The sequence below is a fragment of the Nuphar pumila genome, chromosome 6 (genome assembly GCF_984573655.1).
Source record: "Nuphar pumila chromosome 6, dmNupPumi1.hap1.1, whole genome shotgun sequence".
In the NCBI taxonomy this organism is placed as follows: Eukaryota; Viridiplantae; Streptophyta; class Magnoliopsida; order Nymphaeales; family Nymphaeaceae; genus Nuphar; species Nuphar pumila.
This window is the reverse complement of record NC_143254.1, coordinates 76,792,849-76,809,307: the sequence shown is the minus strand read 5'-3', so window position 1 is coordinate 76,809,307 and position 16,459 is coordinate 76,792,849. Positions and strand designations below refer to the sequence as shown.

General features: G+C 38.7%; 1 pseudogene; it reads right to left on the bottom strand.

Moving 5' to 3' along the window:
* Positions 1-12,770: 12,770 nt before the first annotated feature.
* LOC149834938 (putative GPI-anchored protein At1g61900 pseudogene) lies at positions 12,771-13,378 on the bottom strand (annotated as a pseudogene).
* Between the last annotated feature and the right edge of the window lie 3,081 nt (positions 13,379-16,459).

Genomic DNA, 16,459 nt, shown 5'->3' with positions numbered 1-16,459 from the left:
TGAAAAACCGGGTTCCGACTCAGATTTTCGCTTTCATATATTCTTATTTTCTCGAGTTCCGACTCAAATTTTTCTGTCGATCCAATGCTCGTGTTGGACCAAGTTGCTCCTCGTTTTCCCTTTCAGGTTAAGGGATAAAACCTGAACTTCCCCTTCAGGATAAGGGATAATCCTGAAACACCGACAATCATTCTCACTTAAATTCTCAAGTATCTTCGAATGTTGGTCTCGTTTTCAACTTTCCATTCGAAAACCAATGCTCATACTGGTATGCATTTTCGAAAACCAGTGCTCGTACTGGTATGCACCTTCGAAAACCCAATGCTCGTACTGGTGTGCATTTTGAAAACCCAGTACTTGTGCTGGTGTGCATTTTTGAAAACCCAACGCTCGTACTGGGGCATTTTTTGAAATCCAGTGCTCATACTGGTGTATTTTTTAAAATCCAGCGCTCGTGCTGGTACATCTAGCGCTCGTGCTAGTGTCTGGCTGACTGATCAGTTACCCCTCCGGGCTCAGTCTTCGTACTAACCGATCATCATCATTCAAGCTCTAAATTCTCAAATTCAACCTTCGGGTTATCATTTTTTTCAAAAATTCAATCTTTTTCTCTTGTGAAGGACCCTCTTCAGGGAGAGTTTGAGGGAGCTCGTTCCTTTCGCATGCAACTGTCTTTTATTCGCAAGAACCCTCTTCCAGGGAGAGTTTGAAGGGACTCGTTTTCTTCGCGAACAGTTTGCAAAACAACAATCAACTTTACACAAAAGAACCCTTTTTCCAAGGAGAGCTTCGACGGAAGCTCGTTTCTTTTTGTGGCCCCCTATTTTTCTCATATTTGGCCAACCCCTTCACAGAGGACCCTCTTCTAGGGAGAGTGTGATGGACTTGTTCCTCTGTGATACTTTCTGAACTTTGTTTTTCGGTCGCCTTTCCATAAGAGAAGCCTAGAGATAGGGAGTTTTGACGAAAACTTAATTTCTCTTCGAATGTTCCATTTTACAAACACCTTCTCTTTGGGGAAGAGAGGAGTATTTCCAACTTCCCATTCAGGTAAGGGCTAAGCCTGAGTCTCTCTTTTTGGGGAAAAAGAGAGGAGAATTTTGTCACGGACGTGTCGATTTGATATCAAGTAATCTCTTTCATTAAGGATTTCAAGAATATTTTGCCAATTTGCTATCAAAAGTCATTTATTGATTTCAAAGCTTTTATCATATAAAGAATTACCTCAAACTACCTTTAGTATTATTTCCAAAAGAGCAAGACTTTTGCGAAATAAGAACTGAATTCAAGCTTTTTGTGTTGGTCAACCAAGAGGATGAAGAAAAATCTTCGATATGACCAGCAAGGGAAAAATTCAATGATGTTGAAAAGCCATAAGTAAATCAATATTGATCATAGCTATGGCACATTCTCAAAGATCATTCTTTTGGTAGTAAGATAGTGGAAATATCCTGGACAGTAAAAAGAACCTACCTAATCCATATATCCTCAGTCATTTGAACTGCAATCAAATATCCGCAAAAGGGATCTCTCAATTGTCGTCAAGGTGAAGACGAATATGCGAGCTAGATCTCCGGGGCCAAAGAAGATTTAGATCATCTCTGAGATGAAAGAGTTTGTGACAGATCCTTCCAGGGAACGTTTTGAGCACCGTCAAGATGAAGGCGACTGCGATGAGCCTCCCGACAAACCCTAAAAGATATTTGATTTATGCTATTATCTAGAGATTTCAACCCAAGAACCAATATCATCAGCATAATTCCTGAGAAAGAAAAAGAAGGATTGAAACATCTCCAAGATGAAGGAGTTTGTTACGTACCCTTCCCCAAAAAGAGTGAAAAATCAGGACATCCCCAAAATGAAGGATGATGTAAAAGCCCAAGAAAGCTCCATGACTCAAAAGAGTGCAAAAAGATCATCATGGGAAATGCCCAGGATATCAAACTGCCCGAAATTGTCAGAAATCATCTTTATCTATGTGAAATTATTTTATCAATATCTTTTCACTCAATTGCTTTTATGAAGCTAAAAATATTTCCTCTCTTTTCATATCAGAGAAATTGATATCTTCCTTAAGAAACTCAACAGCAACACATTTTGAATTTGACTCTTGATTCTACAGAGTTAGCCCAATTGAAGCTAATACTCTAGGTAGAGAGAGGTGATATTTTCATGCACAATTCAATCATTTTAGATCAACTACAATTTTTTGGCATCTTATTGGCAATACTTTCTTATTATCCCAAAATGAAGTGTGAACTTGATGATTCGTTTTGACGTATCCTGATGTCATCCCTCCTTAGGACTGAAAAGTCCTTTCCTTCTGTCTGATCTGAGTGCTCTCAGATTCGCACGCTTCCCCATGTTCCCTGTTGTCCCACCATAGATAGTTCCCACTCAGGATAAGGGTAAAACCTGAACTTTTTGCAAAAGGTCTGTTATTGTCAAAAGTTTTTTTTCAGTCTCAGCAATGAGGTGCCCAAGAACAACCCCTTTTCAAGCTTTAGGGATCCCCATTTTCATCCTTTTGCAAACCCCTCTTGGACTTGTTGTGCAAAGTCTAGAGGCCCCATCACAGTTTCCTCGCTCCTCGAGGATTCTGTATCCATTCAGGCTAAGGATTAAACCTGTTACCTCGCTCCTCGAGGTATCACCCAAACCTTCTGCGAGAGGTCATCTGTTTTTAGAAATCTGATTTAGTCTCAGCAATGAGACACCCCAGATCATCCATTTTCCAAGCTTTAGGGAATCCCTTGTTTTTCTCTTCTCGCAAACCCCTTTTGGATTTGTTCGTCCAAATTCCGAAGGTCTCATCATAGATTCTTCATCTGAGGATTCTGTATGGTCGTCCCTTTTAGGTTAAGGGTTAAGCCTGAACCTTGCTTCACGAGGTATCTTTCCATTCAGGTTAGGGTTAAACTTGAGTCTCATTTTCGACTAGATATCCTTTCTAGTCCCACCATGGTTTCTTCATTTGAGGATTTCGTGCAGTTCCCCCCACTCAGGTCAAGGGTTAAACCTGAATCTCGCTTTTGCGATGCACTTCGTTGTCCCATCACGACTTCCTCATTCAAGGATCCTGTATGATCAACCTCTTCAGGTTAAGGGTTAAGCTTGAATCTCGTTCCACGAGATATCTTCCTTTTTCAGGTTTTGGTTAAACCTGAACCTCATTTCGATGAAGTAATCCTCCCATTCCCATCATGGTTCTCCCCACAAAGGAATCCATGCTCTATGTATATCCATCCAGGAAAGGATCACGCTTGAATTCATCTCACGAGGCATTTCTCTCAAAATGTCCCATTGAGGTCCGCTTATGTTCCTTTCCCCATCCACATTTTCTTGATATATCTTCGTCCCATCCAGGTTAAGGGCTAAACCTGAGTCATTCCAAAAGGTTGATCTCGCCTCACTCATGAGACTTGATCTAAATTCTTGTCTTTCATCATTTCAGGATTTTCGTCCAAAGTCCCACTACGATTTCCTCATTTTTATCATTTATTCATATCATAGTCGAGGATTTCGCCCCCCCAAGCCATTCAGGACAAGGCTTTAAGCCTGAAAAGCCATAATTCTTCCACACCCAGTTCAAGTTGGCCAACTGGGGCATTTTTCAAAATTTGGAGTGTTTCTTTGCCACTAAGCTCGGCTTTCAACTGGCTTAGTAGCAAAGAGGGGCATCTGTGAACACCCCAAATTTTTCAAAATGATGTAAGTATTCCCCTTTTGCCCCTGATCCCATTTTTCTGAGAAAACTGAGTCAATTTCAAATAAATTTCAGTTATTCTTTGGATTTTTTGGGATAAGCTCCATCTTTATTCATCTGATTCAATTTTGAGCCCAGATTCAGTTAAAATCAAAATCTGAGCCTCGCTATCCAAGTTTTTGATCAAAATTTATAAAATTCCAAAAATAAATTTTTGAAAGGCTCAGACAGTCCATCCGACATTTGTTTGGGTCCAGTGTCCTATATTCCTCGATTCGAGAACCAAAACTCGAATGATTTCTCAAAAACCTTGGATCCGAACGCATTGTTAGAGGAAATTTCAAAAATTTCTCTCAAAAAGCTCCTCTTCTTGTAAATATTTCTCAAAAAATACAAAAATACTTTTTTTTTTGCCTAGATTTTAGGATTTTATTTAAAGATAAAACAAAAAAATTAGAAGATAGCAAGAAAATGAACAAAAATTTTAAAATACAAAGGGAAGTGCAAAAACTTCTTAGTTTTGGAAACCTTTGTTTTGAAAAATTGGAGAATCCTCCTTTCGAAAAATCACAAAAACTACAAACTGTCTCATTTTCCTCTTTCGTCTCATTTTTCTTTTTTTTTTTAACTCGCTTTTTCTCTCTCTATCTCGGTTCACTCTCCCCTTATCGCAGGCCCTTCCTCTGGAAGCCTCCAGAGGCTTCCCTCGATCGGCAACAAACCCTCCTCTCCTCCCCGCCTGTGATCATCGCAAAATTTTTCCTATTCTCTATGGTTTCTCTCTCTTCCTTCTCTTTCCCTTTCCTAACCTCTTATTTTTCTACTTTTTGAAGGGAGAAGAATAAAAGATAAAAAAAAAGAAAGAGAGAAGAGAAAAGAAAGAAAGAAAGAGAGAAGAGGAACTCTTTTGCGCAGCCTCACTTGACCTTAATTTGAAAATATTTAGAAAATTACTTGCCTCCGTTTTGAAAATATTGCAGGAAAATGGAGAGACGGGATTCGCTCGTCGGTACGAGGTTCGACCGTTCCTTGCGCCTTTACCAGGGGTAATCGAACCAAGGATCGAATCTATGCCTTTTGCTTTGCCTAAATATAATCTAAGAATTTATTCTAACTCTAAATGCACAAAGAATCATGCTTGTGCAATGCAAGAATGTATGCTCTTTTTGAAAGATGTTTTGAAAATTTCCAAGTATTCTGAGATGAACTTGATAAGGGAGTGAAGAAAATGATTGAATCTAACTTTAGAACTTGAGATAGATCAGAGAAGTTCTAAGTCTTTGAGGTAAATCAGGATTTGGAAGGATAAATGAGAAAGAATGACTTGAAGCTTTGAAATGAAAGGAAATGAAGTTTTAAAGTCAAAAATGGACTTTGAATTTGAATTTGAATTTAGGAAAGAAAATGAATACTTGAGATGGAATTGAATTTAGATTTTGAAGTTTGAGATTTGGAATGGACTGAGAAAATCAAATGGTATTTAAGAATAGAAATGGATTTAAGAGATTCAGATTAGATCCGAAAATGGAATTTAAATCTAGAATTGGAATTGGATTCCGGATCCTAAACAGAGTGGGATCCGAGATTTTAGAATCTAAGATTGACTTGGGTTCTGGATCCTAAAATGGAGTGGATCTGAAGTCTGAGATTCAAATGTAGAGTTGGACTCTGGATCCTAAGATGGATTTGGATCTGAAGTCTGAGATCCAAGGTGAAATTGGATTCTAAATCTTATAAGGAAATTGGATCTGAAGTCTAAGATCCAAAAGTGAAATTGGAGTCTGGATCCTAAGGAGGAATTGGATCTGAAGTCTAAGATCCAATATGAGTGTTGAATCCTGGATCCTAAAATGGATTTGGATTTAAATTCAGAAGATGAATCAAGAATCTCAAAGTTAAATTGAACTTTGATTGAAGTTTTGAATATAAAATGAATTTGGAATTTCAAAGTCAATTTGAACTTTGAAATCTGATTTGAATTTGAAAATTTGAAGTTTTGAAAAAATGATTTTGGAATTTCAAAGTCAAATTGGACTTTGAAATTGAATTTTTTTGAATCTTGAAATGAGATAGAATTGGATTTGAATAAGATTTGATCTGAGAAATGAAGAAGAAGAATCACTTGGAATTTTGAAAAGGAAATTTTGAAAATATGATGCAATTCTATCCTATATGATGAATGAATTTAAAGAATCTTTGAAATTGGATTTTGAAAAGCTATTCCATTCTTTAAATGAATTAAAACAAGATTGAAGATATAATACATCCTTGACTATGGTCATTGAATGTATTATATAATAATCTATATTTAAATTCAAGAGAAGAATAAAATACATTTGGTGCTTTTATAGAATTTAAAATGAAATTAACTCTCAATATACCCTGACTATGGCCATTGGTATATATTTTGAGTCAATTTTAAGTTAAATTCTAATAAAAGGAAAAAAAATATTTGAGGAAACATGATGAATTTTGAAAATGGATCCAGTGTGGGTCCAGTGTTATTTCGTAAAAGATAAAAATACTAAGTTTTGTCCACACCCTGACTATGGCCATTGATATGGATCATCAACTTAGGATTAATTTACCTCTTACAAAATGGTGCACGTGCCATTCGTGTTTCACCATTTGTGAGAATTTGAAAAAAATAAAGGTAAAAAGCATGAAGACAAGCAATTCATGGTATTTACTATGCTCATTCATTTTATCTAAAACTGGAAATATAAATTCTCATTTAAAATCTACTATTACATCATATAAATTCGAATTCACAACTCCAAGTAATGATATTTTCCATATATTCCCTGCAAAACACTCATAATTAGTATGTAAGCAAAAGAGAATTGTGTATTTCAAATAGGCCAAATGTGAAGTACTCATATGTCAAAATGTTTATAATGGAAAAGGTAGAAGATGATGCATACCTGTATACATACCTATGTGTATATACATATAGGTGTATATATATATATGACATATATCATTCTTTATGAAACAAGAGGAGAATTTGGAGGTAGTGTGGATGTTACAACTGTACACACAGGTATAAGGCATCAACACAAGGATGCCACCAATGTAGCGGCAACCAGCACAAGGTTCTACTATTGGAACTATGCAGGGTTGGTGCTGTGACAGATTTTCTGCAAAGCAATTGCAGCAAAGTAAGTGTTGTTCTGACTTAATGAAGTGGTGGTGAAGGAGGGCTTTTGTGAAAAGTATACAAATGCTGGGTGATAAGGGAGTATAGGCGATCATAGCAGTGCTCAGCACTGCTATGAGCATGCAAGAGTAGCAGCAAATGATAAACAAGTGGAGTGTGTGAGAGATGACAAGTATAAACAGACGACTGGGTGTATGTATGTGTTGTAATTGATTAAGTAATGAATGTAGTTGTAGATGTGCATAGTATCTACAACAGATGGTATGTTAAATGGTATTAATGAAGGGATATGAATTTCAGCTGTCAAAACAAGATATATTGTGAGGGGTGTCTATTACAAAGCTAAATGGGCCTGTGAAGCTGGAAGTGGCTGTGAATGAAATTGATTTATTGCATGAAGATGTTGATACTAAAGAAGCTGATGGCCATGGAGCAGCAATATTGTCATTCAAATCGCACGTGAAACTGATTCTTGAAGTGTGGTCAAGTGCTGCATCTGAAGGCAAGCTTGGTAACAGACAACCTGATTCTTCATTGCAATTGGAGATACGTCTGAGAACTTTCTTTGCACCATCTGGATCCAGGCGACTAGTTAACCATTTGTAGACAACCCTCATGCAATCATCAATTGCAGTTGAATGCTCAGTGTTAGAAATCAGATGTGGGAGTCACCTTACTATCGTAGCAAGAGATAGAGAGAGAGGTAAGAGGGAAGAGAGAGAAAATGTTGGGCGGCAATAGGGTCTTCTCCCCTTTCCATTGATATTTATATGCTGTACAAGTGGTACAATACAAGACATGAAATATAAGTAAATTACAGTATGCCACCACCAAGTAGCGCCTGGCGTGAATCCCGAGGTGGATCTCGGGTCACAAGTTGGACCCGAGATCCATTTACATATACATATTTAACAGCCTCCCTCAAGTTGAGGATGATCTTCAATCATGCTCAACTTGCCCTTAAGTAACCAAAATTGATGACTAACCAATCCTTTGGTGAAGATGTCTGCCACTTGGTCTTCTGATCTGACATACGAAGCCTCAATTTCTTCTGTTTCAATCTTTTGTCTAACAAAATGCTGATCAATCTCAATGTGCTTCGTGCGACAATGATGAATAGGGTTAAAAGAAATATTAATGGCACTTTGATTATCACATAAAAGCAGAGAGGAAGAGATGGGTTCATTCAACTCTTGAAGAAGATGCCGTACCCAAGTGACATCAGCTGTCCCTGCTGCCATTGCCCTGTACTCTGCCTCATTGCTGGACTTAGCAATGGCCTTTTGTTTCTTACTACTCCAAGTGACAATATTTGGGCCAATGAAAACACAATATCCTGAAACCGACCTACGCTCATCAGGGTCCCCACCCCAATCTGCATCACAATATGTAAGTAAACGGTGTCCTGTAGTGAAGCTTTCATCTTTGTGATAGAGCAATCCATCTCCAATAGTCCCTTTCAGATATCTAAGAATACGCTTAATACATTCCATATGACAATCAGTGGGAGCATGCATAAACTGAGATGCTTGATTTACAGCATAAGCAATGTCAGGTCTTGTAAATGTAAGATATTGCAACATACCAACAATGCGGCGATATAAAGTGGGATCATGATATAATTGGCCTTCTTTTGCACTAAACTTATGATTTAAGACAGATGGGGTGCTGAGAGGTTTACAATTAATCATACCAGTGGTGTGAAGAATGTCAAGAGTATACTTGTGTTGACTTAGAGTGAGTCGATCATCTTGCCTATCGACTTCAACTCCCAAGAAGTATCGCAATGGGCCTAAGTCCTTCATCTTAAATTTGGCCATGAGTAAGGACTTGACCAAGGCAATATGTGCATCATCACTCCCAGTGATAATGATGTCATCAACATATATAAGAACCCAAGTAGTAACATGATCATTCTTATACATAAATAAAGAATGATCAAGTACACTCTTAGAAAAGCCATGCTGCTGAATTTCCATGGAGAAACTCTCAAACCAAGACCGAGATGCCTGCTTTAAACCATAAAGAGACCTTCTCAATTTACAAACCCATGTAGCCGCATCATGTTCACTATATCCAGGAGGTTGCTCCATATACACCTCTTCCTTCAAGTCCCCATGTAGGAACGCATTCTTGACATCCAACTGGCTAAGAGACCAACCATGCTGAAGTGCCAAAGTGAGGATCACACGAATGGTGCCAATTTTGATAACAGGGCTAAAAGTTTCCTCATAATCTTGCCCATATTGTTGTGTGAATCCGCGTACAACAAGGCGAGCTTTATATCTTTCAATGCTACCATCTGGTTTACGCTTGATCTTGTAAACCCATTTGGAACCAACAACATTTCTATCAACAGGTCGAGGAACAATATCCCATGTATGACATTCATGAAGTGCTGCCATTTCTTCGTTCATAGCTTCAACCCAAGCTCGAGAATGGGCTGCCTGATGGAAAGTAGACGGCTCTTTCTCTTTGGCCACATTGGTTAGAAACAACTGAAAGTCAAGAGAAAAATTGTTGTAACTAACCCAATGATGGATAGGATGCCTTTCACGTGTGGATCGTCGAAGAGGGGGAGCCTCGTGAGATGGAGTTGGAGGGGCTCCTCGACGGGCATAAACCAAACCTGAAAACCGTGAAGGTGCATCCTGGATGATGGAGTTGTCTGCTTCAAACTGAATTGGTTCATCAACAACAGGATCTCTGATAGAGTCATATAGCAAAGTATCACAAAGCCATGGATCATAAGTAGTTTGCTCATATACCTGAGAAGTATCACAAGTGCTGAAATGGTCATCATCAAAAACAACATTTCTAGACACCTTAATCTTACCCAAAATAGGATCATAACATCTATATCCTTTATACCCATTGGCATATCCCAGAAATCTGCACTGAACTGCTCTGTCCTGAAACTTGTTACGTAAAGAATGATCCACATGGACATAAAAAATGCATCCGAAGGCATGCAAATCATCATAAGAAGGATGAGAACCGTGAAGCAAATAATAAGGAGACTGATCTCCTAATAATTCCATAGGCAACCTGTTAATGATATGCACTGCAGTGTGAAAGGCCTTAGTCCAAAGAGAGAAAGAAATATCAATATTGTGCATCATACTTAACGCGGTTTCAACAATATGCCGATGCTTACGTTCTGCTACTCCATTCTGTTGTGGAGTGTAAGGACAAGAGGAGTTACGTGTGATGCCATGGTCCTTTAAATATTCACTAAAATCATGAGATATGTATTCTCCACCACCATCACACTGGAAATAAGTGATATTTGAATTGAAAAGGTTCTGAACAAGAGCATGGAATTGTTTGAAAAGTTTGAACACTTCAGATTTAGATTTCATAAAGTAAATCCAAGTGTAACGAGTGAAAGAGTCAAGAAATAACACATAATAACGAGAGCCAGATAGAGATGAAACAGGAGCTGGGCCCCAAACATCAGAGTGAATAATTTCAAATGGCTTGGAAGCTCTTTTATTGATACTTTGAAAGGGAAGTACATGACTCTTGCAGACATTACAACTAGGACACTTATGATCTAATTTGACTTTGGGAATAAAACCCTGAGAAGACAATTTGTCAAGGAACCCTTGACTACAATGACCTAACCGACGATGCCAAGAAACTGGCTTATTACATTGCATAACAGAAGAAGACTGACTCAAATAAGCAGGAAAAGATGGAGTCACGGTAGATGACGTCTTCAAAGTTCCCGGGGCTGCTTCGAAGACGTACATGTTTCCGCGTCGTTCACCCTTAGCGAGCATCTTCTTGGTTCGAAGGTCCTTAAGACAAACAAAAGATGGAGTAAATTCCATGGATGAATTTGTTTCATCAACCAATTTAGAAACAGATAAAATGTTTTTCTCAATGGCAGGAGTGAGTAAGACATTTTTCAATGGTAGTGTAGATTGTGACAAAGAGAGAGATGCATTTCCAGTATGAGAAATAGGGTGGTGGGAACCATCTCCCGTGACAATAGTGCCAGTGCCAATATAAGGAACCATGTTGGAAAGTTTACCTGCATCAGAAGTAACATGTGTGGCTGCTCCAGAATCAATATACCAAACTCCATCATCATTCTGACGCAAATTCATGTTGTTAAATGCAGTCATCAGAATTTGTTGCACATCATGTGGCAACCCTACACTCTGTCCCTGATTAGTACCCTGATGTGCTCGAAAGTTTCCCTGCGGCTGCCCCTGAAACTGTCTAACATTCATCTGTCCAGCTCTTGGTCCTGGCCTCCCTGCCTTGTTGCGATTCTGTGGGTTGTGCCAACAATCTGCTTTCACATGGCCACGCTTGTTGCAATGGAAGCAAGTAGGGACACGGGTACCTCTAGTGGCAGGTGGAGTAATAGGAGTAGGAAGGAGTCCTCCACGGCCCATATGAGCAGCAGGTGGATGAAATGAGGTAGACCCAGATGTAAACATGACAGGGTGAGGATCATCAATAAGTTGATCTTGAGTCAAACTAACTTCATACTGTAGGAGTTTGGCCTGTAAATCCTCAAAGCATGGAAGTGTAGAGGCAACCTGTAATGCAGTGCAAAACATACGATATTGGGGCCCAAGGCTTCCCAATACCTGCTGAACAACATCTCTGTCAGAAACAGGATATCCAATAGCGGCCAACTGATCAATGATAATTTTGATATCCCCTAGAAATTCAGTAATGGTCTTAGTTCCCTTTCGCATAGATTGGAACTGCCATTTCAGTTGAAGTGCACGTGATTCAGAAACCTGTGAATAAGAGTGAGCAAGATGGCTCCAAAGTTCTACAGCAGTAAAATGGTCAGAGATAGTTTGTAATATACGATCAGATAACGTGGCAGTCAAATAGGCAACCACAGATTGGTCCTTCTGAAACCAAACATCATACGCAAGATTTGGAATAGCAATGCAACTCACCTTCCCATCATTACCAGTTACCTCTTGCGTAATAGTCATAGGTGGGGCGGGTGATCCCCCATCCAGATGCCCGGAAAGACCATGACTTCGGATAAACGGCAGAATTTGGCGTTTCCAAAGTAAGTAGTTATCATGAGTTAATTTGTGAGAAACAAGTTGAGAAAGAAATCCGGGGCTGATTTTAGAATCCATAAGGAAGAAGATCAAGGATGAATCAAACAGCACGACAGAAATTCATAGGTTGTACGGACAGAACCGTACGGTTGTACGGACAGAACCGTACGGACAGTGTACGGACAGAAAATTTTGAGTTTTGGAAATCACGATTTTTCAGTTAATCGTGCAGAATGTACGATTTATCAACTATATTGCAAGAAATAGATGAGAAATCACAAGAAGTTTGAGAAAAGAGGCACTTTTTGGAAATTAGGGTTCCCAAATTTGGGAAAAACAGAAATTAGGGTTGATAAAATTGAAAACAGAAATTAGGGTTGATAAAATTGGGGATAACAGAATATGTAAGAAGGAAAAGATGCACGATATGAGGAAATGAAGAAACGACGTCGAAATATAGGGATTCAACGGAGAAACAACAGAGAAAAGATAGAAAGAACACTTTCCTTGAGAACGCCCAAAAACGCACGTCAAGGTCCTTAGGGGCCTTCCAGATGATCGTGATTACCACGCCCTTGGCTCTGATACCATGTTAGAAATCAGATGTGGGAGTCACCTTACTATCGTAGCAAGAGATAGAGAGAGAGGTAAGAGGGAAGAGAGAGAAAATGTTGGGCGGCAATAGGGTCTTCTCCCCTTTCCATTGATATTTATATGTTGTACAAGTGGTACAATACAAGACATGAAATATAAGTAAATTACAGTATGCCACCACCAAGTAGCGCCTGGCGTGAATCCCGAGGTGGATCTCGGGTCACAAGTTGGACCCGAGATCCATTTACATATACATATTTAACACTCAGGAACATTTGGACTCCCCCATGGGAGTCGAAAGAGAAGAATCCATCAAGACAATTCTTTTTGCAGACTCAGATACAACACTTTGACACACCTGGCTGCAAACACTCCTTTACTGCATCAACCTTCCCACATGCAGCCAAAAGTTTAGACACATCTGCAGTGGTCTCAAACTCATTTACATCTTTAATTGGACAAGAACTTTGAGTAAGATTGGAAGGTTGTATGTAACATATGTGTTGAAGGTTTTCATTTGCACCCTGGTTTGTCAAGATCTTCTGAACATCTGACAGGCAGTAATTTGCATGATTCATGTCTAAAGCAAGTAAACCATGTTTTGCTAGATTCCCCTATAAGAACTGTAAGAGTGACTTGCAACTGAGGACAACAGATAACATTGGCAAGAAAGGGTGTAAATGATCCCCAACAATCAACTGCAGTCATCCCTAACATACTCTCAGCAGCAGAAAAATTCAAGGTGCATATTCCTGACAATATTGGCAGGCTGCTGTTTCCAAATGGTGCTAATGGAGAGGGTGCCACAAGGGGCTGTAAGCTACTACAGGTAAAGGGCAAACAAGAACTTGCTGTAAACAGTGGCAGCGTCATTTAGTGAGGTTTATCAAATGAAGGAAAGCAGAGTTTATACAGAAGGTAAAGTACATATTACAATAAAGATACATGCTGTGAATTTTTAATGAAACTTCCTTTGTATATATACACAAGCAGGTTCTGACGTCTGATTTTAGCAAGTTGATTTGCTATCTTTGGGCTTCAACTTTACTCTGTTTATGACCTGCTGAATGTGTCAATGATGCCTCAGGGTCACTTATAGGACTATTTAATTAATATTTGACAGAGAGGAGGCATTTGTGTGCATGTGCATAATTACCTGCTAAAGGCCATTAAAGCAAACTTATGGCAATCTTCAGCTGAATCATAGTTATATATAAATGAATCATGGTAGAAATAGACATACAACAGGAAAGAAGAGAGAAAAGAGAAAAAAAAATGTGCATTTAAACATACAACTACCCAATGGTTGTATACAAGTGAACTGACCTGAATCGGGAAGGCATTAATGCCATAACCAACGAATCTTGAACATGTAATGCCACTGATAAGACTATATTACCTGTATGCTAATGGCAGTAATGCATTAAATGGCAAAGTTATAAAACACTATCATGGATCAGATGTAATAGATGAATGATTCGATGAATCAATATTGGTTACCTATGATGCAATATATAAAAAAAAATTAAAAAGGAAGCAAAGGACCCACTATCACATATTTATTACCTGTTGGTGAAGAGACCCCACCTTCAAATTATCAATGGTGGATACTATGCTTACCATGTGGCTTTGTTCAGGCCGATCCTCTGAAGGCCTGCTAATTAATTCAATATTACCTTCAATCATATTTAAACCTGTTAGTTTATCAAAATTATATGGTGAAAGATCGGTGATATCAGGACATTCATGCTTGCAGTAGATAAACTTGGATTCACATTGATGTGGATTTTAGGCCCATAAGAAACAGTAAAAAAAAAAGGAAACTGTATATTATCTAACAAGAGATATCATACTATAGCAGGGTGAATGGTTCAAGCTTAAATTTACAGCTCTCCAAACGATTAGCTCCTAATAACATCATATAAACACGTCAATTTTCAGGAGCATGATCCCAGTTTCAGACAATGAAATAGACACAGAGGTGATTGGGTTACATCATATGGGCTATCTGTATAAAACTAGCGAGTTGAAAACAGAACATCTTTTCAGCAAGTCCAGTAAATAGGACCAGCTCTGGACCTTGCCACCACTCCAGTCTTGATTTTTGAAGTGGTAGGTAAATGGTAAATCAAGGACCTGACCTTGAAAAATCCACTTACACTAATCGGAAACCTATTAGGGAAACAAAGAACATTCAGAAACACAAGGTTAATGAAGAAATTTCCTGCAGAAAGGCCATGCACTGGACTTTGTACCGTGCCTTATGATATCCTCACAATGATTCAAGAATGAAATCCATGAGCTAGGCATTGTTGCTGCAGAATTCCCTGAATGAAAAATGGAATTGGCCTCCTGCAATCCAATACTATTGATGCCCCACAGCCCCAGATCGAATTGACTCTTGATCTCAGGAAGCCGAGGGCATAATGTTACATGAAATCGATAAACATGGGAAGCCAATACAGTATCTATTAGCCTGGATATGGTTTCGATCATTCTCTTGAGTTACCCCTAGGTGGCTGCTACGTAACGCGAGCCAGACATTTCTGATTTATCACTTATACTCTGAACATCAGATGGTGGAGAACCAACATAAATGACTTTCTTACACGATGGGAATGGATGTCCAGCCAGCAACGGCGTTGATGAATGAGTCAATCCGAGACACAATGACACCGATAGGGATGCAGTGACACTAATACTAATCTACCAGGCTCAGCGTGATATATGAGATGAAGCCTAGAATATAAATCTAAAGCTAGAATGAGTATATAAGTTCAGCAATGGAAATCGAAAGTTATGTATATATAAAAATAAAATAAAATAAGATTAGAAAGAAACTGTGGGAACATGAACGTTCCATTTAATGTTGCACAGGGGTGGGTCGAGATTGCATAAGCAATTTCGACACCACCATTGGTGCGTAAATGGGATCAAGATCAGGAAAAGAAAAAAAAAACTGAAAGGAAAATAAAACATAAGAGATGAATGCTTACCAGATTCGCTGATCGAAGGAGGAACTGATTGCTGCAGGGAGTCTGCAAAAAGGAGGATAGCTCTCTTCAACAGCTTCAGGAAAGACCAGAGAGGTGCACCGGAGGAAAGAGGTCGATAGATAAAAGGGAAGAAACGAGAAAATGAAAGAAGAAGAAAGAGATCCGAAAGGAATCATCTAATGGTGAGGTAAGGATGCGATGGGGAAGAAGAAAAGAGAGATAATGGTGGGGTGATACGCGGTGCCGAAGAAGGAAGGGCTATGTTTGTTTATGTAGGGATGAGAAGAAGGACCGAGAATGGAGATTTCGGTTGGTGATGGGTGGCTGGATGAAGGTTGTTGCAGATGGGTGGCTCGGGAAAGTGATCGGGCGGCTGGGCGATTAGAATGGAGAGGGTTGAGGAGAGGAGCCATGGAGGAGTGCGACTGAGTGAAAGAGAGGGGCGTGAGGTGTTATCTTCCTTATTTGAAAACCCTAAGAAGAGGTTTTACAATGGGCCCCTCTTTTATTTTTAAGATTTTACAAAGAGGGACTCGATTTTTAACAAAAGTGTTTTTAAAAAGAAAAGGTTGTTTTTGCAAAAATGATGGTTTTCAAAAAGAGGTTTTTCAAAAACTAATTCTTTGTTTCTTTTCTTATTTTGCATTTTCCATTTTTTTGTATTTTTGTAATAGAAAAACTAAGATTTTATGAAAACAAAGTTTAAACACTAAATTTTTGTATTTTTCTAAGAAATATTTAAAAAAAAATGTTTTCTCGAGAATTTTAGGCCATCTTGGGGAAAATTTCTTCAGAAAAAGGGGTTTGGACCCAGGTTTTGAGAAAATGTTCGAGTTTTGACACTCGAATCGAGAAATACAATGTGATGGATCCATACGGATGTCGAATGGACTGTCTGAGCTACTTGAAAACTATTTTTGGTATTTTCTTAAAAATTGGACAATGAGACTCAATTTTG